The 27,718-nt window shown below is 33.3% G+C and overlaps 1 long non-coding RNA gene across 4 annotated transcripts in view; it reads right to left on the bottom strand.

The window, feature by feature from the left end:
- LOC309626360 overlaps positions 1-27,718 on the bottom strand; it is a 109,890-nt gene that overhangs the window by 17,382 nt on the left and 64,790 nt on the right. For 2 of the 4 annotated variants that reach the window (XR_014243132.1, XR_014243133.1), the window contains exon 4: positions 785-1,042. This is a non-coding gene — a long non-coding RNA (uncharacterized lncRNA). The remainder of the gene's footprint in view (positions 1-784; positions 1,043-27,718) is intronic. The other 2 variants (XR_014243134.1, XR_014243135.1) reach the window with 1 other exon arrangement.

Consider the following 27,718-nt stretch of genomic DNA (forward strand, 5'->3'; position numbering starts at 1 on the left):
AAAGCTTCAGAATTTGGCCAGAAAGACTTACTCCAAATACCATGATCATTTTTATTTAAAATAAAAATAATATAAATATAACCAAAAAACTTGATAGAATTCAGATAATTTGTATTATTTATACTAACAAATGGATATAACTATTGACCTAAAAACCCAAGTGGAGAACATGGATTTTCAGAGAACCATAATTTGTGACCAAGAGTTTTATAGATATGGGACATATTGACAGAGATATCTTATTTTCTCAGTTATTCTAGATTTATCTTAAAGACTTTGCTAGACTGGCAGAATTCCTGGGTAGTTGCAGCATTCCAGTGATTCTAATGTTTTAAGAGATGGTTATAAACCAGAAACTAAACATCTGTTAGGCTAAAAATAAAAGCATTTCTTTTGTTAATTTACCCAAGACTTTTTAAAATGCTACTATCAGCATGGCTTATCAAGACCCCTATAAAAATAGATAGCCCAGTATTCATTGTATTAACCACATGCTCCAAGTGCAATCAAAGCAATTCTAATTTACCATTCTCCATGAATTTTTTCCATTTGAACAAACTCGGGAACATTATTTTATTTACAGATTAGGTAGGTAGCAACTGAGAAAGAGTAAAGCTACATACTATATGTATATACACATACGTGCAAACTTTCAAATAATTGATATGCATGTATGTAAGTGAATCACAGCAAAACAATAATTTCAAAAACAATTGGAAGGTTGGTTTAAAGGTTGTCCCTCTGCATTCCCAGGACCTCCTATGAATTCTACTATATTACTTACCATGTTGTATTGTCAATGCCTTTCTCCGTAACCAGAGTATGAGCTTTATAAGGTCAGAGACTGTGTCTTTTTTCTCTATGATCCCAGTGTATAACGCAGTTCTGGCATTCACTATTTACTTATTGAATAAATAAATATATAATATAAAGTAAAATATCAAATTACATAATGGCATCATAGGTTAATTCATATTTGCATCCATGGATGGATCTTTCTTCATAGTACCCTTGAATTCTTGGAAATACATCTTTAGTTCACCTAGGCACAAATTTTATAGAAGAAAGTTATATTTAATCATGTATAGATGAAATAGAATTATTACTCAAAAGCAACAGGAGCCACCTATAGTGCCCATGACAGAAGCTGAAAGGAGTTGACTTTCCTTGAATTCTAAGCAATTGTTGCATGCTGGTCCCAGGACAATAATATAAAGCTGGTAAAGTTTGTAGTTGAGGTGACCTTCACCCTCCATTTTTTGAACTTCTTTGACCTTTTGCCTCTGTTCCCAGGCATCCAGAGCCTTTGGGATGTGCTCTGACTGTCAAGACTCTGATGTTGTGGAAAAAGAGCATAAGCTTTGCCTCCACTCGAACTAGGTAACCGTCTTGGTTGTGAGTTAATTTCTCTGACACTTAGTCCCCTCAGTGTAAATTTAGAATAATAATGATGTTCCTCTGGAAGAAAAGGTGTGGGCCTATATGAAAGGAAGCAAGTGAGAATACTCTGTAAACTATATGACATTGAATAGATATTTAATATTATATGAAACAACCTTAAAATTGGAGAACTTCTTATGTCCTCTCTGCTCTGAAGTATCTATGACCTAAATAACTTCATTCTCTCCCCTCATCTAACAGTGCAACTGTTGGGACAAAAAATAATCTGATTGTTGTCTAAATTTTTTCACTTTAAGCTAAAATACCTGATAAACATAAAACCACCCTAGCTTGTTGATATTTTTAAAGAGGCGATTGTGAATCCAGTTATTCTAGAGGCTGCTGGGGACAAGTCCCACTTTTGTCTAATCTGATTGCTAATCCCTACCCTAATACATACAGGGGTCTGAAAGGTGGCATCCTAGAAGGAAAAGACTATTCATCTCAGTTTAAGCCTCCAACACATAAAGGATGGTAATTTAATTTCCTGAAATTTGCTTGTCTGAAAGTTTAATTGACAAACCAAGACACTAAAATAGTTTTGTATCAAATATATAGAATAGTGGTACTAACTACTAGATGACTTATGTTTCTATGGTGATTGTTAAAATTATATTTATGAAAGAAACCAAGTGTAACCATTTTAGCAATTCTAGAAAGGCATACTCTAAGAGGTAAAATTAAAATTAGGGAAAATGAGACCATTTATAATGGGTCGTTATGACTCAATAAAGATGATTATTGGTTCTGCTTAATAAAACTGTCATCTAACACAAAATAGATATTAAGCTAAATTACATTACATTATCATTCTGTGATTGTACAAAATTCAATGCAAAGCTTTCTTTAAAAAAATAAATCCACAAGCAAAAAAGACTCAATATTAACCTTTTCTACCGATTTTCAAATGGTTTTAACTAAGGAAACCATGTAAAGACTTAAAAAAATGTATGCTGTAAAATGCTGCTTTTTACTAGAGCAAATGACCAAACATTTATTATTTACATATTTTTTAAAGGATCTAGCTTTGATATAATACTTGATAAGGGCAGGATCAGCCTTTCTCAAATTTTTCTCCTGTTATTCAGCTTTATTCCAAAGGTCTTCTCTCCTGTCAGTTTCAACTGTCCTCTCTACTGACTAAATCATGTAGAGGAATCTTTGGTTTACCTACCTCTACTATCATTTCTAAATCTGATTACACTCAGGTAATATTTCTCTAAATACTTTCTGTACTCCCAGAATCAAAATCAAACATGTGAAAATACAGACTTCTAGACATTTTCCAAACCTACTGAATCAGAAACTCTGTGGTGAGGCCTGTAAATCTTCATTTTAAAGTTCTCCTGAAGTGTTTTTTTAATATCTCTGGTTTGAGAATCATTGTACTTGAACCACTGACAATTAGAAAGGACAACCTATCAATGCTAGCATATACTATTGCTAAGTTTATCACTTAGTTGGTTTATATTTAATCTATACTGTAAACACTTATTGAGATATACAATTTGCCAGGCTGTTTACTAGATGCTAAGGCTACTAAGATAATGATTCATCCTTTCTTGCATGCATCTTGTAGCTTAATCATAGGATTTTCCTCTCTGGAATTACTACCTCAATATTTTGGCATTATTTATTCAAGACTTAGTATAGAATCCTGAGTTCACAGCTTCCACGAGTATAAACCAAAAAAGGTTTTCAATCAAATAAAACAATAAAGTCATTGGAATAAAACAATACTGAAAAGTATATAAAGTAGACTAGACATAGATGGAGAGAAAATGAGTGAATAGGAAGATTGAAGCATGCAAAATGCTGCACAAAGAGAGAGATGGAAAGAAAAAAAAAGACATTAAAGAGAATTTAAAAGACGTGGAGACAAAAAAGCAATCAAGAAGCTCTGACATATGTCTAATAATAATCCAAGTAAGAAATAATAGTGTTCATAGGGAGGGGGAAATAGTTGAAATGATGGCTGAAAAATATCTTGAACTGAAGACAGAAATGAGTCCTCATATCAAAAAGTTAGATAAAAAATAAAACAAATTATACTTAGTCACTTTTTGTCATGAATTGCAGAACATCAGGGACAAAGAGAAAATCTTGGAATCAAATAGAGATAAAGGAGAAATAAGTTCCTTATTTACAAAGGAACAATCAGACTGATAACAGACCTCATCATCATTAGGAGAGGCTAGAAGAGAATGGAGTAATAACTTCAAAGGCTGAGGAAATAACATTCAAAGTAAAGTTAACATTTACAAAAGAGGGTAGAATAAAAAAGTTTAAAGACATACAATGACACACAAAGTGTGTCACTTGAAAGAAATACTAAAGGACATATTTCATTAATAAATAAATCCATAGAGATTTATTTATTTATAAATAAATAATTTATAAAGTATAAATTAGGGAGCCACTGTGCAAATAAGTGGGTAAAGTATATTGCTAAATCTAGCTAAGTTTTAGGTAGAAATGACAATAATATTGCAAACACTAAGTTTTATTGTTTAAATACAAACTAGAACTAAATGATAGATAATGCAAATCTTTCTTAACAAGAGATTTATAAAACCAGATGTCAACAGGCAATTTTATAGCTTAAATTAATTTAAGGTGATATCAAGAGGCACTTGAATTAACATTAAATGTATAATCAAAAGTCAGTTTATTTTCCTTTATATCATCATTTAAATAGCAACTTAAACTCTATGGATTTAAAAACAGATTTTATTGTTACTAGTTTTCCCTAAAAAGATTGTTTTGTTTTAAGCAACAATCAGTTCTGTTACATAGTTTTTAATTATTATATAATTTAGAAGGTTTCTTATGAAGTTGGATTGATGTGCTACAGATCAATTACTCTCATTTATATCGCAGCTATATTTTTTAAAAAAACACATGTTCTCTTACTTTTTTCACTGCTTAATATAGCATTTTCCCCTGAATTAAACAACAACAATAACAGCAAATTTTGAGTAACAGTTCTTGGTAAAGTCAAGGAGGTAAATTCCTTTTTTCCTCTCTAAGAGATGTTTGGCCCTGTTTGTAAGAGTTTTTTCAAGAGTACAACAAGGAAATAATATGAACTTTCATATTTAATGAGAAATTCAAAGGATAGTCTCAGTTTAGTATTTATTAAAAAAAAACTGTTGGCATGACTGACATCAATACGCTGTCAACGTCCACTAGAAGTTATCAACATTTGGTTGGTTCACTCAATCAGGAAAAAGATAGTTACTAAATTCACTGAAAAAATAAGTAATTGAATCATTTTGGTGTGGATAATTCTTTTTGAATCTATTTGTGTAGAAACTGTGAAAATAAATTGATTAAAGTTTTCTTTTCTCTACTAATTGTTACAGAAATGCAATTTTTAGTCTTTTTTCCTAGATTTTTTTCTTCCTACATTTCCATGTAATTAAGAAAATGATCCCCTTACTTTTTTCTCTACAATTAATGGGTGCATTCTTCTTTCAGACTCCTTAATCTTATGTCCCTGATAAACAACTCTCTAGTTGTGCCACTATGACTTCCATTCCTGACTGCAGGTTGTAATTATGAAGCACGAAGATAGAAGTGTCCCTTTTATCTCTCATGATGCAGCATTAGAGGATTTTTTTTTTCTGTACAATTAAAAGGCTAGAAATACACTAAAAGTGCCAACACAATTAGAAGAAAAACTACTATGAAAAATACAAACATTCTACACATAAAATGTTCAAAAACAAACAAAAAACATCTGCTGCTAATTGGGCTACATAAAACTGAAGAAAACAGGTCAATATAGATATTGAGATCAAATGGAATCCTTCTTGCAGTAATCCAAACACATTAGTATTCTAATATATCTTAGGTAATCTATGATTTAAAAAAAAGAATATAAGGAAAGAAAGAAAAGAAATTGTGGAAAATTTTAATATGTTAGAGTTATATGTGGCAGTAAGAAGCTGAATGGAAAAAAAATTGAGAAATGTTGGGAAAAAGAGAACATAAAGAAATCGTTAAGAAAAAGAGAACAGGTAAAGGGATTCCATGGTAATGAAAAGGCATTGCTCAGTTTTATTTATTTAGTTAATTAGTTATTTACCATTGTCTCAATTCATAAAACCTGGGCATTCCCAATTTTTAAAAATCAGTGATAGCTATAAATATTAAAAAGCCATTTTCTTCAAATTTGGAATAATGTTTACAATGTTACTATCTCCTGGTTAAATCTTGTACTTGTGCAACATATGTTCTAATGTGAACCTGAGATCACAGACTGCCATATCCACATTTTATAAAGAAAATTTCAGGTACTGTAATCAACTAGTTGATTATTCATTTATATTAGCTTGCAGGAAGTTAATACTGTAACTTGTCATAATACAGGAAACCTGAAAAGTATTCTAAATGCATTAAAGAAGGATTTCATCACCTATAGAGTACCTACCATATCCAGGCACTATACATTTGTTGTATCATTTATTCTCACATTGAGAGAATAAAAGACATTAAATTCTAAGCACTGTGGATTTAACTATAAGGAGGATTTTCTTATAATATGAATTGTTAATATTTTTTTTAAAAGATAGATATTTATTTTAGGTGGTTTAAGGATTTTTTTTTTTTCTGGAAGGATTTTGAACATGTGGACTTATTTAGGTCAATTTCAACCCAATAATTGTGTGTCTGACAGATTCTCAGCTGCTTTTATTAAAAAACAGATTTTCTAAATAATGACCATAGTCAAAAGTTCACCACTGTTTATAGTGTGACTTCTCAGAGTCTCACAGTCAGCATAGCATTTTGCCAAATTGAAACCATGTATGATACTCATTACTTATTAAGATGGTATTTCTTTGTAATAATTTTATAGTAAATTGCTTACTTATATATACTTATGATTTCTGATTTAGAGCATTATTGAAGCATTTATTTTTCTTACCAAATGTAGCATTCTTTTTGAGGACAAGGATAGACTAAGCTGGACCGCAGTGAATGGTTGTGTAGGTTGCTTACTGCACAATCCTAGAGGAGCCATTCACATTGTATGCCTTGCAGATTTAAGTATTTATTACAACACTTTTCTGCTGATGGCAGTATGATGGCTTCTTCTAATAAAATTAGTTTATTATGACAAATTCCTCAAGATGGACACAAAAATGTCTTGAGGAAGAGTGTCTTTTCCAAATTGTACAACGATGCCCTATGAATTAGTGGCTGGCAGCTCTGTTAGGTCAGATTGTTCAGTGCCTGGCACATAGGAAACACTGGGGAAGTGCTCGTATGTTCAATGAAGATAATTTTTAAAATTTATACCATATTTTATTAGTTTCAGGTTTACAACATAGTGATTCGATATTTTTGTAGATTATACTCCATTTAAAGTTATTATAAAATATTCCCTGTGCTGTACATTACACCCTTGTATCTTATTTATTTTATACCTAGTAGCTTGTATTTCTTAATTCCCTTCCCCTACGTCCCCCCTCCCCCCACCCCTCTCCCAACTGGTAACCACTAGTTTGTTCTCTGTACCTGGGAGTCTGTTTCTGTTTTATTATGTTCACTAGTTTGTTGTATTTTTTAAGATGCCACATATAATTGAAAACATGCAATATTTGTCTTTCTCTGACTTATTTCACTAAGCATAATCCCCTCCAGGTCTGTCCATGTTGTTGCAAATGGCAAAATTTCATTCTTTTTCATGGCTAACATTCCATTGTATATATATTTACGCACAACAGCTCCTTTTCCTTTCATCTGTTGATAGATACTTAGGTTGCTTCCATATCTTGGCTATCAATGAAGATAATTTGAGTACAAGAGATTTAACAACAACAACTAAACTTTACTGAGTTCTTACATATAGTATTATATGTAATACATAGGTATTTCACTGTGACTAATGTTTTAATTTTAAAAAATCCACTGAATATAAACACATCTTAAATGTAATCTGACTGCTATAATGATAAAGAAAATTAAAGCTTTAAAGATATTTTATACCCATTTGCACTATTTGTATTAAGGAACACCTTGATTAAATGTAAACTGCATCCTTAACTCTCATTTTCAATCATGGTAAATTTCCGAAGTCACCAAATGCAGTTTGTTATTAACTGGGTAGAGCGTTTGATAATTGAGTGGATTACTATAAGAAAATGAGGTTTTTATGGTGGCAAACTCCCCACATATTGAGATGTCTCACTTGATAATAGGCTGGGAGAAAGAGTACCATGCAAATAATCGTTTAAAAAAGAAATTACATTTGCTCTCACAGAGGAGTGGTCAAGGAGAGGTAAAAGGCTGAGGGTGGAGTGATGAGAGTGGGGTGAAATGGACACTGTGAACCAAACCCACTTGGAAGGAAGCCAGGATCAGCCTCAAACTGAAGGCAACATCTGAAGAGAGCCTTAAAAATAGGTTTTTCCAGTAAGACAAGTCAAATAAGGCAGAGGCAGTTTAGATCCTGACATTTCTAAAATGTCTTATTCTTATGCTGCAGACCTCGATTATGCTCTCAGAACTCACTGTGTCTCCCTCTGTCTTAGCATTTGCTATTTTATACTGAAATATATATTTATAGTTTCTCCCATAGACTATGATATTCTCCAGGTCAGAAGAAATACCCCAACACCTAGCACAGAGCCTTGTATCATTGGCTTGTTGAATGAGACTGACCTTTGGTATTGCCTTCTTCACCACACCATCCATAATCCCCATTTCCACCTTCCGTTAATACCTGACATATTCCTTGTTAAAGCATTCACCACTTGGTGTTCAATTATTAATGTGTTCTTTTCCTAATTAGACTGTGAGATCCTTGAGAGAAGAGATTAGATACTATTCATTTTATGATTGTCATTGACTCGCTGGCACATAGCAGGGTTCCTGTTTTTTTGTTTGTTTTTTAATAGTAAACTATCATTAAGTATTTCACTATTACGATAAATGAGTCTGCTATAGGTAGGAGTGAGAGGAGGGAAGATGGGATAACTTTTAAGGCTGGAAAAATATGGGGAAATTCATTGTTCGGATTAACTGATTAACAACGAGGAGCCCAGGATGACTCCTGTGTTTTGTATAACAGCATTCGCCAAGGTAAGCTCTACTAGAAGGATAAGTTGGGGCGATAATAATGAGTTGAGACATCTGTGGGACATCCAGGCATCTAGCAGAGTCAGATACATGGGTCAGTGCTCAAAAAACTGGGAACAAAGATTTAGCCCTCAGGAAGAGGCAATAAAGAATAATAACAATAAGTAACCATTAAAGCACTTTCTAAGTGCTGGTATTGTTCTAAGTGCCTTACATTTATTATCCCACTTAACACTCCCATAAATCCTGGGAGACAGGCATAACGATCCCAATTTTATAAATTAGAAACTGAGGCCCAGATCTATTAAACGGTTTACCCCGGGTCACACAGCTCCCAGCCAAGTAGGATTCAAACCCAGACAGTCTGCTTCTAAAAACCACACTTAGTAGAAATCCAGTGTGGAGATTCAGACTTTCATTTTTTCCTTTCCCATCTATGAGCTGTGTGACCTTGGTTATGTTGCCTACTCATTCTGTGCCTCAGTTTTTTCATTTGCAAAATGAAGATAATACTACCTATCTCCAAAAAGTGTTTGGTATACAGTAGCATTCAATCGATGTTAAGTCATTATTTTTATTAGCCTATCATCAATGAATGTTGCAATCATGGAGGAAAAGGAGATTGGGTTAATGTGGGGAATGAGAAAATGAGAGGATCCTTGATCCTTTAAGGGGAAGTTGGATAGACAGAAGTCTACTGTGGAGGCTGTGTGATCATCCCAAGGAGAAAAGGGAGGTGAGGCTTCTGGACCTGGGGCCTGGGAAGAATCTTGGAAGTCTGGTCCAGTGCAGAGGCAGTGTGTCCTCCTCTTATCAGAAGCACATTAGGTGCTGAGAGGATGAAACAGGGGGGAAGATGCCAAATCAAAAGGCTGGTATGCCATCTAAATGCAAGGTCCAAGTAAAGGGATTGAGCAAAGAAAAATGAAGAAATTCAGCTTAGATGGTAGGAGGCAAAGCTTGGAGAAGTGTCTTAAGCAGGTGTCAGGGTCTTTCTAGGATGCCTGTGACCTAGAGTGTTGGGTAGAAGACAACTCTTAAAGACAGTGGTCTTACATGAACTGAGTTTGAGAGAATAGTCAAGATAATAGGAAGGAATGAGGATGAAGCATCATCACAGAGCCAAGGGAGGAAAAAGATGTTGACATACGTGGGGAGCTGGGAGGTCTGAGTGAGACCACATCTTCTCCAGCATCCCCAACTCAGTTAATTCCTGCCACAGCTCTATGAGGTAGATATTTTATTTATCCCCATTTTTTACAGTATAGAAAAAATTAGGCAACATAATTGCCAGTATCTTGCCTGGGGTCACACATTTAGTGAACGCCTGAGTTGGGATTTGAACACAGGCAGTCTGGCTCGAGTCCACGTTTGTAATCATCTATTACACATTCCTTATTCCTGCCTGCTTTACTCTTTCAGGTGGCTCACTTTATTTCATCCCTTCTATATTTCTAATGATAGATAATCTCTTTATATCACTTCTACTCCACCTCCTCCATGCCCAGCAAGCCTAGATGGGGGTGGGGGTGACACATTTTTAGTTTTTCACAAATTTCCCTCTCATAAATATATCTATACTCTGAGACTTCTCCATACCTCCAAAGGCTTCAGGTTTTTTGACACCAGTTTCAGAATTAAAAAAAATTTTTTTTCCTGCATTTACCTCTATATTATTCTGAAATATTGACAGTTTTGGAGCAGAGTTAAGGTAGAGGAGGGAGGGTAGTGACACAGGAGGAACTTATTAAGAAAAAAAATTGGTTAGCATTTCAGAACTAGTTAATGAATTACTGAGTCACAAATGGTGGTGTTAAAAACAATTACTTTCTAAAATAATAAGGGTTAGATAAATAATACCGTTTGGCTGCTTGGTGATATCTAAAATGTAAAACATATTCCCAAATATGTGTTATATCTGTATTTAAAGAGAGAGCAAGACAAAATAATGGAATATTAAAAACTCAGAAATGATTACATCATTTGTACCCTTTCCCTCTTTAAAGCATAAAGGATTCAAAACGCTTAATGAGCTTGAAGATCTTACCAAGGTCCAATAACTCAATACTGTTAATGATTACATAGGATGTATTAAGGATCAATAAACTCTAGAATTTAAAACAATCTGATATGAAATTACTTCTGTATAAATTAAAATTGCAATTATAAACAACCAACACATAACTGAATATTAATGTTGGTTGAATAAACAGATCACTGCATAATTAGAATAAAAGAACCAGGCATAAATTACGGTGGTTTACTTTCAGGGCTAATATTCTTTTTGAATAGTTTAATCTCAGATAATTACCTATAGATTTTAAAAATCTAATATTCTATTAAAACTAATTCTTTTTTCTATGTATATTTTCCATTAGCCGTAGATCTATTAAGTATCCAATTCTGATGCTAGAGACAGTGAAAAGATTCATTTGGGTGGATTTTATTGTTGGGGTAAATATAGTATGTGAAAATTAATCTTGAACTAAATTCAAAATTCCAATTTCCCCAGCCCACACTTTCTCTCTAGCTCAAAAGTTTTTAACTTTGGGCGTACTTCAAATTACCTGGAGAACGTTTAAAAATACCGTTTTGCTGAATCCCACCCAGGACGATTAAATGAGTCTCCGGAGGTGGAGCGTTACTGTTTCTCATAATCTTCCCAGTGATTCCAGGGTGCATCCAGGGCTGTGACCCACCACTCTGGCTTTTTTTATTAGGTTTGATCTTAAGAGAATTCTATTGCTAGTCTGGAATGTTAGAATTTCCAGGATGAAGAGGTGGTGGGTAAAAGCTACTTCATTCATTTATTCATTCACTATGAAAACATGTATATTGAGATCCTAGAATAAAATGTTGTGTGAAGGTCTAGGGAACACGCAGACAAATAATAACCAAGCCCTAACTCTTAAGAAACTTACAGTCTATTGTAAGGGAGAAAAGACAGGGGAAATGTATCTTAAAAGTTACAGAATTTAAAAATAAGGCTAGACAAGTATATGTGGCCAAAGAGTAGAGGTTATTGAAATTTAAAAACAAGTAATTTAGAATTCTCATAAAAAGTCATTGGAGGTTTCTGAACATGATCAGAGTTATGTTTTACAGGAAGAAAGTGAATATAGAGAATCAAGTTATATAATTATTTTGATATTTTAGATCAAAGTTAAATGAGAGACTAACAGCAAAAATGAGAATCCGGATGGGGAAGCAGATGTTAGGAATATTGTGAAGGCAAAATCCACACAATTTCTAAACTCAAGACATGTGGTGAGGATGGTGGGGTGGGGAGTGAGACCCCAGTGCAGTATTCCTGTCTGGTTTTCTAGGATTATGGTCCTGCTACCCAAGGAATATGAAAGTGTGTGGAGAGAGGAGAGAAAAGCTTTTGGACGCGTTGAGTTTGAGGTGCTGGTGGCATGTCAGGTTGATCCAGTGGGCGGTGTGGAGTGAGAGAGAGTGATTTCAGGAAAATCCTCACAGAGATTAAAGTAGGGAGAGACAAGAGCTACATTCCACAGAAGATTAGAAAACTAAAGGAAAAAAAGAAAGCGGATCCTTAGGAAATACCTGCATTCCAGGGCAAAAAAGGGAAGGAGGCAAACAAATCGTCAAAGTTAAAAGAAGTCAAGGAAGCCAAAAGAAATACATTTTAAGATAAGAGTGATAAGTAATATAAAAAAGCAAAAGGTGACTCAGAATTAGTTCTGAGGAAAGGCCGTGAGTTTGCTAACTAAAGAGTCTTGCTATCTACAGCTGGGGTACAGGACGCCAAATTGAAAAGTAGCTGAGGGGCGAAATGTGTGGTAAACAACAAAGCGGTGAATATTGACCGTTCTTTGAAGAGTCATAATCTTTAAAAGAAAAAGATAACTTTTTAGTAGTATATGTTATACGGATATCATATTTAATTGAAGGAATAAGTCTAATTGCTACATTGCAGAGGAGTTTATGGAAAGGAGGGATTAGAATAAGTGGAAAGAAACAAAGTAAAAGGAGAAGCCAGCTCACTGACTAAACAGCATTTGACAACCACGATCTTCTCATCACATCTTTTTCTTAAAAGAGTCCTCAGCTGAGATCAACTAGTATGGCTTGATTAATACTGAACTTCAATTGGACAGGCAATTAATAGTAAGATAAAATGATAAGCCTGATGCTAGGTAGTTTGTTTGAATATTGCTAAAAATTAATGAAAGAAAGCAAAATTAAAGAATTCATACAGTTCAAAGATAAACACTTACAAACACATTACAAAGCAAAATGCAAGAATTTATAACATGTGAATATTAAACAAATTTTAGTATAAATTATTCATAGAGTCAATTAATAAAAGTATTATTAAAATACTAGAAATGTAGAGAAAATTTAATTATTTAAGACAAATTGAAACCAAAATAAAATTCTTTGGCTTTATAAATTTGTGATCTTAAGTGGAAAAGCTTCATTCAATCCATTTTGTTGTATTTTTCTAACTGATTGATAAGCTCTTGTCACATCTACGTGGTCTGGGAAATGCTGCCGAGGAAGTTATAAACTGTTTCTACACATTTTCCTCTAATTCTTTCATTTTCAAATAATTCTACCTATTGTTTGATAAACTTAAGATTTTTTTATTACCTTTTTTCTTTCCAGGAACTGCAGTTTTTAAAATTAAGGCAGAACTGTGGTTTCGATTTTTTTTGTTTAAACATTTTCAGTTTGTCTTTACCATCTTTAATTGTATTTTATGTACTTGGAGATTCCTACAGAGTTACTCTCTCACTTTCAATACTGTCTTATTTATATGCCATCAGAGTAGGATGATTCTTGCAATATATGTTTGCAGCAGCATGATACGTTTGCTTATTAGGCAGTGACCACTTTAGAATTGTAGATTATTTTTTGGTTTGTCATTTTTGTACAAATTGAACAAATAAATTGTTGATTTAATCTTATCATATAAAATATTCAGAATAAAAATAAAAATATTATACAAACAAAATTACTGGTATCTTGGTACTTCAAATTGGTGTCATAGAGTTGAATGTGAAATACCAAAAACCTGTATTGAAATCACTGCTTTGCTAATAATATCTTAGTTCTTATGTCTTAAAATAGTGGCATTCATACTTGGTGGACTTTTATAAGTGAGGCACTGTATGTTCAGTGGTTCAAATTTACATGATGCTCTATGATATTCTGTAATTTAATTATTATGACCCTAGTGTAAAGTAATAAAATTGCTAAGGTAATAAGTTGCTTATTAGGGGAAGCAATTCTCTTGCCATTCAGTTTTGTTCTTTACATTAGACTGTAATGTTAGATATCCACAGGAAAGAATACTAATACTTTAATAACTGTGTTTTTATTCTTTGAATTGTTTATGAGATTTTTAAAAATTATCATTTAAATTATTGTTTTACTTGAAGAAAATGGTTTATTAAATTATTTTGCACTTCCATTGTTTGCATTTAACATGTGACAGTAAATGATATGAATGTAAAAGCAATTCTATTTCAAGTGTTTCAGTTTTAATAATTTAAGATCATGCTTTAGGTGAGGAAAACTACAAAAAAATTAAGATTGCCTATTGTGATTTAATTTTTAGAATTTTTAATTTTATTTATTTTGTTTCTAATTTTATTTATTTTCTTTGGAATACCCACACATTTCACACACATATACATAGATGTTCTGACTCTACGCTTCTGCTTGAAAGTTGTGTTATGCCTAGAATAACCTAGTTTGTCCTTCCCACCTTTCCAAATCTCATTCATTCTTCAAGATACTGTACAAATCCTACCTGTTCTAAAAATTTTCCTTAATCACCATAGCATGAAATTCTCTCTCCTTCCTCTGAATGTCTTTAGTCTTTAATATTTATATCACTAATTCATTACACATGTACTTCTTCCTCGTAGTTCTTGGAATGTTACACTGCTAAAATATTTTTACTTAACTTTTATTTACAATCAACTAAATTGTAAAATTATTGAGAACAGGTTGTTTCCTGAGTAGATCTTTATCAATTTGATCTCTGATTGCCTTTTGCAAAAAATAGCAAATACAAGATAAACAAGCAATAAAATCTCCACTGCAGCTATATCTTATATGGGAAAGATATATATATAGATATATGTATGTAGAGACTTTAATAACAATTAAATATAAGTTAATTCTGATTAGCCTATTACAACTTTTCAAATTTATTCTCATGTATGGCCTTATGACTGATAATAACTCGGAAAGGTGAGTTTCCTTACAGAGGAAACTGATATTTAGATGATTCTAATATGACTGCAAAGATTTGATTATTATTACTTAATTAGCTAGGCAAGCACCATAGTTAGAACTCTAGGAGTCTTCTAAACCAGTGCCTATCAAAATATCTGTAGTGATAGATGAGTTTACCACCCACTTTCAATGTCACCATTATTTTTTAATAATATAATATAAATTAATTACTAGGAAAAGAAAAACCAAAAATGTATACAAAGCACAAATCTAAACTTTTTGTTATTGGATTCAACGGCCATCAAATGACTTTAACAAATAGCTGTAAAAGTTCTGACATGGTTATCCTCAATGTGCTTATCATTTTGGTTGGGTAACAAATAGCACAGGGACCAGCTCCAGTCTCTGGACTACACTTTGAGTATTGTCTATGTCAGTCATGACATATTCCTTCTAAGAGAATCATTTTCATCCAGAACATCTGCCACCTAAGTGGAGATGTTTACTCACAAGTAATCTCTGCTTCCCACCATTTAGAGCTGATTGAATTGGGACCAAAGAATAGGCTGGCTGGCAATCTATGAACTGTGGCCAGGCTTGAAAAGATGATGGGCCCTTCAGTCTTTTTGTCTCTGGATTTAGATCTAATAAGTGAAAAAATGATTTTCTATGATAGCCCAAGGTTTTGTACATGCTTAAAATATGAGCTAGCAGAAACTCTGAGTAAACTGTGAAATTTGGATTGGGGCAGAGAAGAAAGAGGAAGAAGTGAAATACAGCTGAGTCATATTAATAGTGGCTCACTAAAGATTCAAAAACGCTGATGCTGAGGTACAAAAAGCTGCCATAACTCTAGAATTGCCTTTTAACTCTAATCTCTCTTAGCCCCAGGCATGAAACAGCATTTTCTTTGAATGTCCTAAGATACAGATCCCATACTTCTTGCAATGTACATATATATCCTAGCTGGCATAAATGGGTCTAAATTATAGAAGAAACTTAGCTTATCTAAGACATAGTCCAAGGCTCTTTCCCTTATTCCAAATAAGCTCACTTCAGAAACAACAGATGTCGTATTTGAAAGGCAGGTTGTTAGTGTACCTGTCTCTAATTGGCTTCCAGTCTGCAATGAGATTGTAAGCCAAACTGGGTTGGTCTGGTGGAACTTTATGTTTGCTATCAAATATCTGTCTCCCACGTACTTATCTCCTTTTAAAATTCTTTGTTTCCAACATATTCCCTCCAAAAGATTGCTTACAACATTTTCCATAATTAATTATAGTCTGATTTTTCTCAAGGAGGGAATCCTTTAAAATTTATATTAAATTATTTCAGTAATGGATGCGCCTCTACAGCTTACCTGCCCTCTGTCTGTCCTCTGATTTGCAGAACTCTTTAGAACCAGACCTCTGTCTAATGGACCAGGCATGTGCTTTTAGTTTGTATGAATCCAGACGCATATCATGTGTTAGTGGCTTTTGGAATCACCCCAGAAATCAAAGGTGCAGGTTTGAGATTGAGTGCACAGTGATTCTCAAAACATGTTTTATTGCCCTGATGCTTGTTTTTTTTCTTTTTTCAAACCAACGTGTTCAGATTATTTTTAACTCCTTAGCTACATTAAAGTAGCATACTTGCTTTGTAGTAAAGAAGTATCTTTTAGTTTAAAAATGGAAACATAAGTTCTTTTATTATTCTCCAGTAAATTCTAAATTTGAAATTACTGCTAAACTAAATGGTTTATATCAGAAGGTAACAATATGGGGTATTAGATTAAAACAAACTCCATGTAATCTTATTGAGCCAGTAGGACACAGAAATAAGAGAAAATGTGTTTGAATCACAGGAAAGAAAGGATGTTGGACGGATCTGTAAAATGCTTTATGTTGTGGTATCAGCTGATTGATAGCAGCGATTCTCAGAAGGGTTCCAATATTATGCCTTTTAAAAGCTGGGGATTAGTGCAACCATGGTGAACAGCACAGCGACACTCTGGCAAAGAAAAAGGGTCAGGGCTGGCAAAATGTGGCAGGTGTCAAAATAAAAGGTTAGGCTCTGTGCCTGGGGACCCATCTGTCAGATACAAGTATGATAAGGCAATTAATGTATTTATTTATATTGCTCATGACAAATCACGTACTCCATAAAAATGGTCAATTTAAACATTCTCCACTGTTCTCTAGAAGTTAGAATTAATATAAAAATAAAATGTTCAAGACAAAAAGCAAAGTCTAATAATAAAATGGCTTGTCTATATAAATAAATAAAGGTTTGAGGAATTATAGTAGTCTACATTGCAGGATAAAAACTATTAGATATAACATCTTGACAATATAGTGATTATATTCAGGATAATACAAAATCCATATTTATGTTGCAAGATAATTTTGGTGGCATTCTTTGTAAGTTCAGCATGCTTATTATTCCATTAGGTTAGATTTCATAACCTAATAATAAAATGAAGCCCAGAAAAACTATGAGGAAATAGAAATTTAGAAATCCAAGATATGTCTTGCATTTTCTTTAAATGTTTAGTTCACAACCTTGTCATTATTAGAGCTTTCGTTTTCACTTTGTGACTAATCCTGACTCCTCTTTAATTTATCTATCATTTATTTAGCTTTCTCACTACTTCTGCTTTACAATCTGTTTAAACTAGAGTATGTTTAGATTCAATATTCATCAGTGATACATTTTTACATATAAAATAAATTATTGTAAATGTTTTAAACATCATGCTATTTTATTAGTCAATAAAAATCTAACCCATAATACTGAGAAAAATGAGATTTACTACAGTCTAAAGTTTTATGCAAAAACTGACCCCCATATTTTCCCCTGAATAAAATAAAGCTCTCAATTATCTTGTTTTAATAAGTGAAGCTCACACCTTATGGCAATACCAAAATTTGAAGAGAAACAACATATAAGTCTATAGTGTAATATGCTATATAGAGGGAAAGTTCAAGTTATTTAATTGTAGGAGGAAAAAATGCCAATATGACTATATTATTGCCAAGTTGCACATTTTTTCTGCTAAGCGATGAAATTTAACAAGTGAAGCCATTGGAATAGTAAAGAGAATCAGTTGGCTTTGGAAAGAACAGAGGTATTATATTCAATAGGTTTCTTTTCTTTATGTTGAGGCAGCATTTATGCCCTCATCAGTACTTTCCATTTATTAGAAGGATATTGGTTAAATTCTAAGTCAATGATTTTTCTCTCCAGAATTTCCTTCTAGCCCTTGACATTATTACATTATTAAACTACCTTCTATTGGTCATATGAAACTTGGCTTTCCATAGTATAACAACGTTAGAGTAGGAGTTGAGGAAGGAAAGTAAATTAAAATATATTAAACACAAACTATGTTATATTTTCTATTTAGTGTTCTGATACATGATTTACAAGTTATGTTTGAAGTTTAATTGTAATTAACCACTGCTTAAAATCGAATTCACTCATGGCTTCATTTCCTGATTCAGAGTTCAATGTTGTTCCTATTGCCGGTTTTATTTCATTTGAACCTCAATCTTCTTAATTAGCTCTGTTTCCTATCTATTTATTTTCATTTGCCTGAATGTACTTGAAAATGCATCAGGTCAAAAAAAATTCTTATTCACCATTCTGTACAACTCTTCAAAACTCTAGGGTATGCTACATGATAAAATAATAATTTCAACAGAAAATCGTGATATCACTGAATTTTGTTATGGAGTAACAAGAATAATACATCAAACAGAAGGTAAGATTTTGTTTTACTACTAGACAGTGAGAATTCTTCATTTTAAGTTTGTTCTTTTGCAGTATATGTTCTATCTTTATATGGGAAGAAAATATATAATGGGGCTCATTTTATAAAAAGAGAAATCACCTCAATTTGTACTTTTATTTTTCTACAGAAGTATATGAAAAAAATTTTTGCTGGGTATCCACTCACTTCAATTCAGCTATTTGAAGAAATTATGAAAATTCTGATGAGTTTTAAACTTCTCATTTTCTCCAACATAGTATAAACATGTATTGGTCTATCATCACAGGTATGCTTTCATAAATTTCCTCTTACCAATCAGATAAAAATTCATACCAATTTGCAAAATTGTTTTCTCTATTTTTCTTAAAGCTTAACACATATGAGAATATTTGGGGAAAAATTCATTTTCTCATCTGTCATTCTTTCAATCCATGGTAACAGTAAATGGTATTCATGAGTATCTTAATTATTTTAACAAAGGATGAAATTCTTAGTATAAAATCTGTTATGCAAAGAAAATACTCTAGTGCAATTTTATTTCATGTTATGAAAAAAATGCTATCATTTTCAAGAGTCTTTTTGTTTACAAATCTTTGAGATGTGTTCCCACCAAACATCAAATGATGTTTTTCATCAGCATAAAATGATGTTGGATCTCATCCATTCTCAAAGCATCATCCGTACCGCCATTTCATACCCTCCATTTTTGTTCCTGCTATAGTTCCTGGTTTGTTTGTTTTTTAAACGATCAATCACTCATACCTCACAAGGTAAGTACTATTATTATCCTCATTTACAGATGAGGATACTCTGGTATTAAAAAAGGTTAAATAATTCTTAAAATGTGAACCCATCTTATTTTACTAGTTAGACTTCTATCCATCTACTTACTTGCTCAAACAAGGAATGCCAGAATGTTGAAGAACTAAAGAGCATAAGTGAGAAAGTTACACTACAAGGTAAGAAAAAATTTAATAAACTATGAAAATGATAAAAAAGCAGCCAACATTCTGAAACAGCAAAAAAATTTGTTGGGGACCAAGTATATGGATATTAAGATGAAAAGTGGCAATGAAATATGAATAAGAAGCAACACTAGCAAAATGTGTGAAAGCTTAAGATAATGGAAAGGGAAGAATAATAGAAATGGTGATGGAAGAAGCATACAGTTTTTCTTGGCCTCTAACATATGATTATTGAATAATTCTAAGAGACTATTTCTTGTATTTGTTTCAATAAAATAGAGAATAAAGAAGTATCTATGTTTCTGGGATTAAAGATGTTGTAGACCTTCATGATCTTTTGTGACTTTTCAGGTGAATAGTTTATTATGTCAGAAGGCATTATTGTATGATGGTTTAAAGGATGGACTTTGTAGACAGCCAGGAGCTCAAATCCTGGCTCTCCAACTTCCTATTATGCTTATGATCTTGGCAGTGGAGTATCAGAGCCACCTCCTACTGGATCATGATAGCTGATTATGTGCATCTCTTCCCAACATCATGTTCACTGTCATCACACTGATAATTTGAAATCAGCCAAGTTGAGATTAGTTACATGGCAAAAATTGGCAAACCATATAAATCAGGGCTTTTACCCCCATGTGCCAGCTTACCAGCACACCCCTGGACCTTGGGAAATTCCCTAATCTTTCTGGGCTTTTAATTTTTTTCATCTGAGAAGAAAAAATAAATACGACAGGTCCTCATAATGTTCTGCATACCTTTCCATGGATAATATATTTCACATGATGCCTGGTACTTAGTATAAACATCAATAATGGTAGCACTCTAGTAATTTAATTCAGCCTATTACATAAAACACTGAACCATTTTGCTTTTCTAATACACTAGAAAACATTTCAATTAGTACATCAAAATTCCAGGAGAGGAGGATTTGTAAAAATTATTTTACTGGCTTTACAGATGGAATGATTTCTCCTATATATTTTTAGATTTTGTAAAGAAGACAATTGCTAATACTTGTATATTTCTTCTGTACATTAGTTTAGAAAAACTTCTGCTTTCTACAGTGAGTCATATAGAAGCTCAAGGGCATCTTTTGGGGTTTTAACCCACCATCCCCTAAATTAGATTAAGTCAATGGCTTTAGTTCTTCAAAACTTCTTGATAAGTTAATTCAAGGACTGATGTTGGCTGTATACCCCACTATTTGGAAAGCTCAAACAGAAAATTCTGAGCCAGAGGCCACTATGTCTATCAAGATGACAGGCTGTACGTATACCTTGAAACTTTGAAGGTAGCAACTGCAGGAAATAAGGAATTTAAGAAAAGATTAAACAGTCTAGAGATAACCCCGCTTAGTTGCTTACTTAACAACCCTCTCATCTAGGTAGTCTTCAATATGGATTTATTCTTAAGATCCTTGTTTCATTTCTCTGGCCTTGGAATATAATTCTGTGTAATATTTTAAGATAAGCTATACCTATCCACTTTCCACTATAGTTCACAAAGTATGAAGATCATCTTATTGTTAAAAATATTAAGTTGAATTGTAATGTCCTTTAGTACTTCAAAGACTTCATGGTAGATTGTTTACAAAAATGACTAAAATAATCCCTCCTATCCCTGTCTGCACACAACTTTTGCATTATGACTTTGCTGTTCCTCTCATCAAGAGCTAAAGTTTCTCTGTTCCTTCAATCTGGGCTTTATCAGGTGGCTTGCTTTGGCCAATAAGACATCAGGAAACATGTTGAAAGTAGAGATTTGACAAGCACTTGCACATCTGCGCTTGCTGTCTTTGCTGCCCTGAGACTGACATGTGAAGAAGCTCGAGCTAGCTTCCTGGAGTATGAGAGACCACATGGGGTGGAGATGAGCCATACCAGCTAAGGTCCCCAAGATCAACCAACCTGCTAAACACCAGGCACATGAGCAAGCCCATTCTAGATTATTTAGCCTTAGATGACCTGTCTGCTAACTGGACAATCAACTTATCATCCCACAGAATCATAAGCAAAAATAGAATAGTTGTTGTTTGAAGCCAGAGGTCAGCCAACCTACAGCCCATGAGCATAATGTAGAACACGACATGTTTTTGAAAATAAAGTTTTATTGGAACACAGCCATAGTCATTTGTTTATGTATTGTCTATTGTTGCTTTCATACTGCAATGGCAGAGTTGAATAGTTGTAACAAAGACTATATAGGCTTCAACGCCTTACATATTTACTATCTTCCCATTACAGAAAAAAAAATTGCTGATCCCTGTTTTAAGCCACTAAGTTTTGGGGTGGTTTGTTAAGTAGCAATAGAAAAATGACACAGACTTATTTTCCATAAAAGGGAATATATCTCATTTCTTAAGCTAATAAAGTCCTATGCTCATGAACAAAATACATGCATTTTTTTCAGCGTCAATAATTTCTTTTATGGCAAAAATAATACCATTTTGGTTTGCATGTCTAAGGTACAGTTATGAGGACTGCTAGCTGTACACCAATATCTGTTTTTTTCCTTTTTCCATAGTAATACATTTGGCACCGGGCTTATAGCCACTCAGTCAGAGATTACATCTATGAGCCTGATTCTCAGTAGTGTGTGACCACAGGACAAAGTTGGCACTTCTGGGCTATGAATGGAAATGATGTACGCATTTACTGTGCTTTCTCCATGCTCCCATTCCCCTTCTCCTTCCATTCCCCTAACTGGAAGGTACAGAAACCTGATTTACCATGCAGACAGGTAGAATGCTCTAGAGAATGGAGGAGATACAATGAAAGGAAATTTAGTCAGTTAAAAACCATGTGGAGTAGTGCCACACCCCCCAACTTGGACCACGAGTTAATGTTGGACTATTAACATGAGAGAGAAATAAACTTGACTCTTCCTTAGGCCACTGAATTCTCCTTAAGAGTCTTTTTGGCAGCAGACTAATCTTATCCTAACTAATACAATAGTTTTGTGCAATATATTTTGGTACCCAAATGATTTAGTTAGTACAACATTGGATCTTGGGTCAAAAACTCTAGGGTACTTTGATAAATTTTGCCCCAATTTTCTGAATTGGCTAGAGGCTAGTCACTTATAGGAATTGTGATTTTGTTTCCCTAGATAAAAATATACAACTCCAGATAGGCTAAGCAGGAATTTTGAAAACTGACCTTACTAATTCCTATTTCTACCAAGTAAGAGGGCCACAATAACTGGTGATTGCCCTAGGCATGTGTCATTTTAGTCCCAAGAAATGCTTATATACCAACATAGTGCCTTAGGTAATATAATGGGAAATAATCAAGGTGAGTTTTTTGGCACTTGGACAGCTAGGGATAGTTCTCCTTGAAAAGACACATATACTCCATTTTGAGGCAATGAGAAGAAAACTGGGGAAGAGGATTTTAGTTACATTCCGAATATACACTCAATGATGGCAGCCAATAAGTCTCAAACCTTAGTGTGTGAGGGGAATTGTTAAGCATGCAAATTTTAGTTCTCTCTCTTCCTCTCCTCACACTCCCAGAGATTATGTTTCAGTAGGACCAGGAGGCTTACCTATAATCTCCATATTTAAATATTACCCTAAGTGATTCTGAGATAGGGGGTCAGTGACTCCTCTTTGGAAACCACAGCCATGACAGAAATTAAATTCACGTATTAAGAGTTCCAGGAAGTGGAGAAATCTAGATGTCACAAATAAATTGTGGAGAAAAAGAATTAAGGTTTCCAGAAGAAAAGCTTCTAGTTTTTAAATATTCTTTCACGAACAATTTTGTTGAAAAACTAATGAGGAATAATTCTGCTGAAAAACTAATGAGGAAACTAATTACCAAACACAAGAGTAAAAAGGAAATTGACCTATTTTGCCTGTGAGCTTCCTACTCAGTGTTCAGTGTCCAGTTTAAAAGTTATATCAGGCCTCTGTCACGTGCCTTCATCATACTCCATAATTGCTGGATCAGAGCAAGAATCGCGTTGAGTTTAGTTGTCTAGTTGCATGTCTTCCCGAGTGGACTAAATGCTCTTTAAGGAAAGAAATTGTCTCTTTCTTGTGCACCAAGTTGCCAGCGGCTGGATGGAGGGGGAAATGGGGAGATGTTGGCCAAAGGGTACATCCTGTAATTTATAAGTTGAATGAATCCTGAGGAACCTAATGTACAGCATGGTGAATATAGTTAATAATAGTGTGATTGTATACCTGAAATTTGCTTATAGAGTAGATCTTAGGTGTTCTCACTATAAAGAAACAGAAACAAAAACGATAACTATGTAAGATGAGAGATGTGTTAATTAGCTTGTTTGTGGTAATCATTTCACAATGTATAGCAAATCATTACATCTTACACCTTAAATATATACAATTTTGGTTTCTCAATTATACCTCAGTAAATCTGGGGCGGGGGGGTGGGGAGGAAACACAACTGACTTAAAACATAATCCATCTCTCCAGATTATGTTTTTAACAGAATTGTTTACAATTTAAGTAAAATATATTATTTGCCTGCTTTAAAATTCAGGTTTTATAGTTTCTGTGTATTCCAAGCATGCCAGAGAAGAAATGAAGGACACAAATACATTAGAGAAGAAAAGGAAAGAACTTGTGAAAAAAGGTACAAATGCAGCCTGAAAAGGGTGCAAGCCAGTCCCAGAAAGCAGTTAGCCAGCTGCACGAACTGGGAGAAGTCACTTAACCTCTTCTCTACCTGAATCTCATTAGTAAAATTAGGAGAAAGGATGAAATAATTTATAAGGTTGCTATTAGCTTTAAAATTTTTATGAGTTCAGAGCCTTTAAAAACTTGGCGTCTTCAAAAAAATCAGCACTGAGAATTTTTTTTCAATATTCCTTTTATCTATAATGGAAACAAGTTAAAAATAATTGGCCTAATGTTCACAAATCCATTAAATATTTACTGCTTACTCTCTTGATGACCATTTTGATTCAATATGCATGTATAAATCATCAATATTTCCAAAATTCAAAAATGTGCACTAAGGAATTTTATAGCTTCTGTGATGGCTTTGAACTAAAATATGATATACTTTCTTGTTTGTGTAAGTGTTTTTATGCTTATCATTTGTCAGTAAGCCCTAGAATCTAAGTATAATATTATATATACATGCTAAGTGCTTAGTTTATCATTATAATTTTCATCTTGAATTGCAAATTGCATAAATTTTCTAGAGTTTCTCCATTTATTTTTTAAGTGTTAGTGTCCAGGTAACAACCAGAAAAAAAAAAAGGAACTTCTCCAAACCATGTGGTATGCTAACACTGAAAATAAAATGAGTGTTATTTCCCATGAGGGAAAAGTAGTTAAGGATAAAGAGGAGATATACATAGATAAGAACATTTGCTTATACACAAATAATGCGATCATTCTACTTTATAATTCCGTACATTTTTCTTATTTTAATTGAATCTATGTCCCTGCTAGTATTTTGCTTTTTTAATAAAGAATTTATTATTGATTTTTCTTCTTAATGACATACTGCCATCTTTTTTTGTATTTACCCCAAATATTTATAGAATAATTCTCTATACTTGATGTTGTACAGTAAATATTTGTTGATGTTGATTGATTAACATTTTAAATGCTGCTTCCAACACTTCCTTCCCATCCTCAATGTGACAAATACTGTCACTACCTACCTTCACAGCCTTCCACCCCTGCTTCTTCTAGGGACATGTGAGGCTGTTGTGGCCAATGAGACACAAGACTACATCATCTTGCAAGATTTTTTTCATACTCTTCAGACAAAGGGGAGGGATGCCTTTTCATTCAATCTTTGAATAGTCTTTTGAGAAGCTATCTGAAGCTATTGTAGCCTTCTTGTAAGGCTGGAGAGAGTAACACACATGCAGAGGATGGCAGAAAAGAGAGATTCTGAACCAACTGTGTAGTACCACCCTACATCTAAAAAAGAATTCTTGACACATGACATAATAAATTTTCCTTATTGTTTAAGGCACTTTTAATTGGGTCTTCTGTATCTTGCAGCTGAAACTGATACACTCATTCCTTTATTTCCAATGTCCATACGTATAAACATGGTATTCTTATAGAGCCTACATAGTCTGAAATCTTAGATAAGAGTAAAATAGCACACCAGTACTATTTCCTTTGAGAAAAACACTGGTCACAGGTGTAAGCACTACCTCAACTATATAATAATAATGACAGTAGTTTACAATCATTGAGCACTTTCAATGAATAAAAAGGACATTGTGCTACGAACTTCACATATATTATTTTATATTCACAACAAACGTCTAAATTGGGGAATAACATTATCTATATTTTTAAAATGCAGAAAATGTGGCAGCAAGATAATAAGTAACCCAAAGCTAATAAGTGAATAAACTGAAGGTTTGATTGGAATCAGCTAGTTATCATTATGCTATCTCTTAATGAATATGTGTATTTAAGATATGGGGTATATATGGGTTTTTGGCAGCATTTAGGAATAAAATGAACAGACTAGCACATCACCTTGGTGTTCTCTAAGCTTATCACTCATAGCTCTGTGCACAGACTGAACTAATAATTTACAGGTATGGGAGTGGGGGGATATAGCACTGTATGTATAGCATATGTAATTCAAGGAAGAATAATTAAATGACATGTAGCAACACTAATATTTCTCTACATTAAGAAAATTTTACACGTTCACTGATAGTTTCAAAGTTATAGATAGACACACCTCTGAACACAATTAGAAAAACATGCCATATTTCCCTGGACATACTTTATACCCCTTCTATATTGAAAAAAAATACTGAATTGAATTGGAAAGCAGACCATTAAGTTGAATCAGAGTTTATCATTTTAAAAATTACTCTTTTATTGACTTTGAGAATCTAGGAGACTCAGGATATAAAGTATGTTTTTTTTCTGAGTAGACCACAATTCAAGATCTACAGTGACTAAAATTTGGTACTGAAATTGTCAAAATTAATTTTCTTAAACAATTTTATCACTAACTAATGATATATCAATATTTTACTCAATAGACATGATCTTTAAGACTAATTTTTAAATTTTACATATTATTTTATAATATATAATATTTGTTATATAAAATTGATATATATCAGTGAAAATATTTTATATATAAAAATCATGAAGCATGAAAATATAACAGTCATGAACCCTGCAGCCAGCTCAGGAAGTAGAATATTACCCATGTCACTGAGGCTGTACATATGCTTTCCTCCAAACCCCATCCCCCTGCCAATCCCAAAAGGTAACCAATATCTTGAATGTTGGGTTTATTGTTCCTTTGCTTTTTCAAATAGTTTCTGTTGTAGGTGTATCTATTTCTAGATTTTGAAGTGTATAACATGATATTATTAGCTTCGTGGTTTGCAACTTGCTTTTCTCACTCAAGGCTATGTTTCTTAGATTCACTGTCTTGCATGTAGCTATAATTTGTTCGTTTTCATGGCTACATAATTTTCCACTGAGTGCCTGTATAACAGTCTCTTAATTCAGTCACTTAACAAAGAATATTTTGGGTTTTTTCCAGTTTTTAAAATTTCTACTAAAATATGTTTATTGTGTGTACAAATTATCTCTATTTTTAAATTTCTTTCTTCTTAATGTATCAGCAATTGAAAGGGTGACTGGAAGTCTCTATGATTGGAGATTTATCACTTTGCTCTTGTTTCAACCATTTTTCCTGTATATATTTTAAAGATGTTTTATTAGGTGCACACAATTTAATTATTTAATATTTCTGATGAATTTTTTGACATGTATTTGGCCACTTTATTCCTAATTATGTTGCTTTATTCATTGAAGTTTATTTTATCAGTCTTTAATAAAACTACAGTGGGTTTTAAAAATTAATATTTGCCGGCTATATATTTTTCTATACTTCTTTCAACTTTTTCATGTCCTTATGTTTTAGTGGTGGCCATTTAGAAGAGGGACTCTAAAATTGTCTTTTTAGTTGCTGTTTAGTCCATGTCTTAAATAAACTTCCCTAGAAAATGGACCTTGAGGCAAAAGCTTATGTGCTATGACTTTCTTGGGTATGCAATCCAGAGAAGCAGGAGTGAAGGAAAACCTGAGGATAATAAGGAGTATATTTTTGAGCTTGTCACAGCTTTGCATCACAGTTGGTTGTTAATTGTTGCAGGATATCCCAGAAGGGTTATATGTAACTATTACAACTTGGGACAGTCCAGTGAGGGGAAGGAAAAGCAAACAATTTATTTGCAGGATCTTCTGTTTTCTTTATGCCCCATGCAGTAATAACTC

Source organism: Balaenoptera borealis (genome assembly GCF_965194805.1).
Source record: "Balaenoptera borealis genome assembly, chromosome: 1".
Taxonomy (NCBI): Eukaryota; Metazoa; Chordata; class Mammalia; order Artiodactyla; family Balaenopteridae; genus Balaenoptera; species Balaenoptera borealis.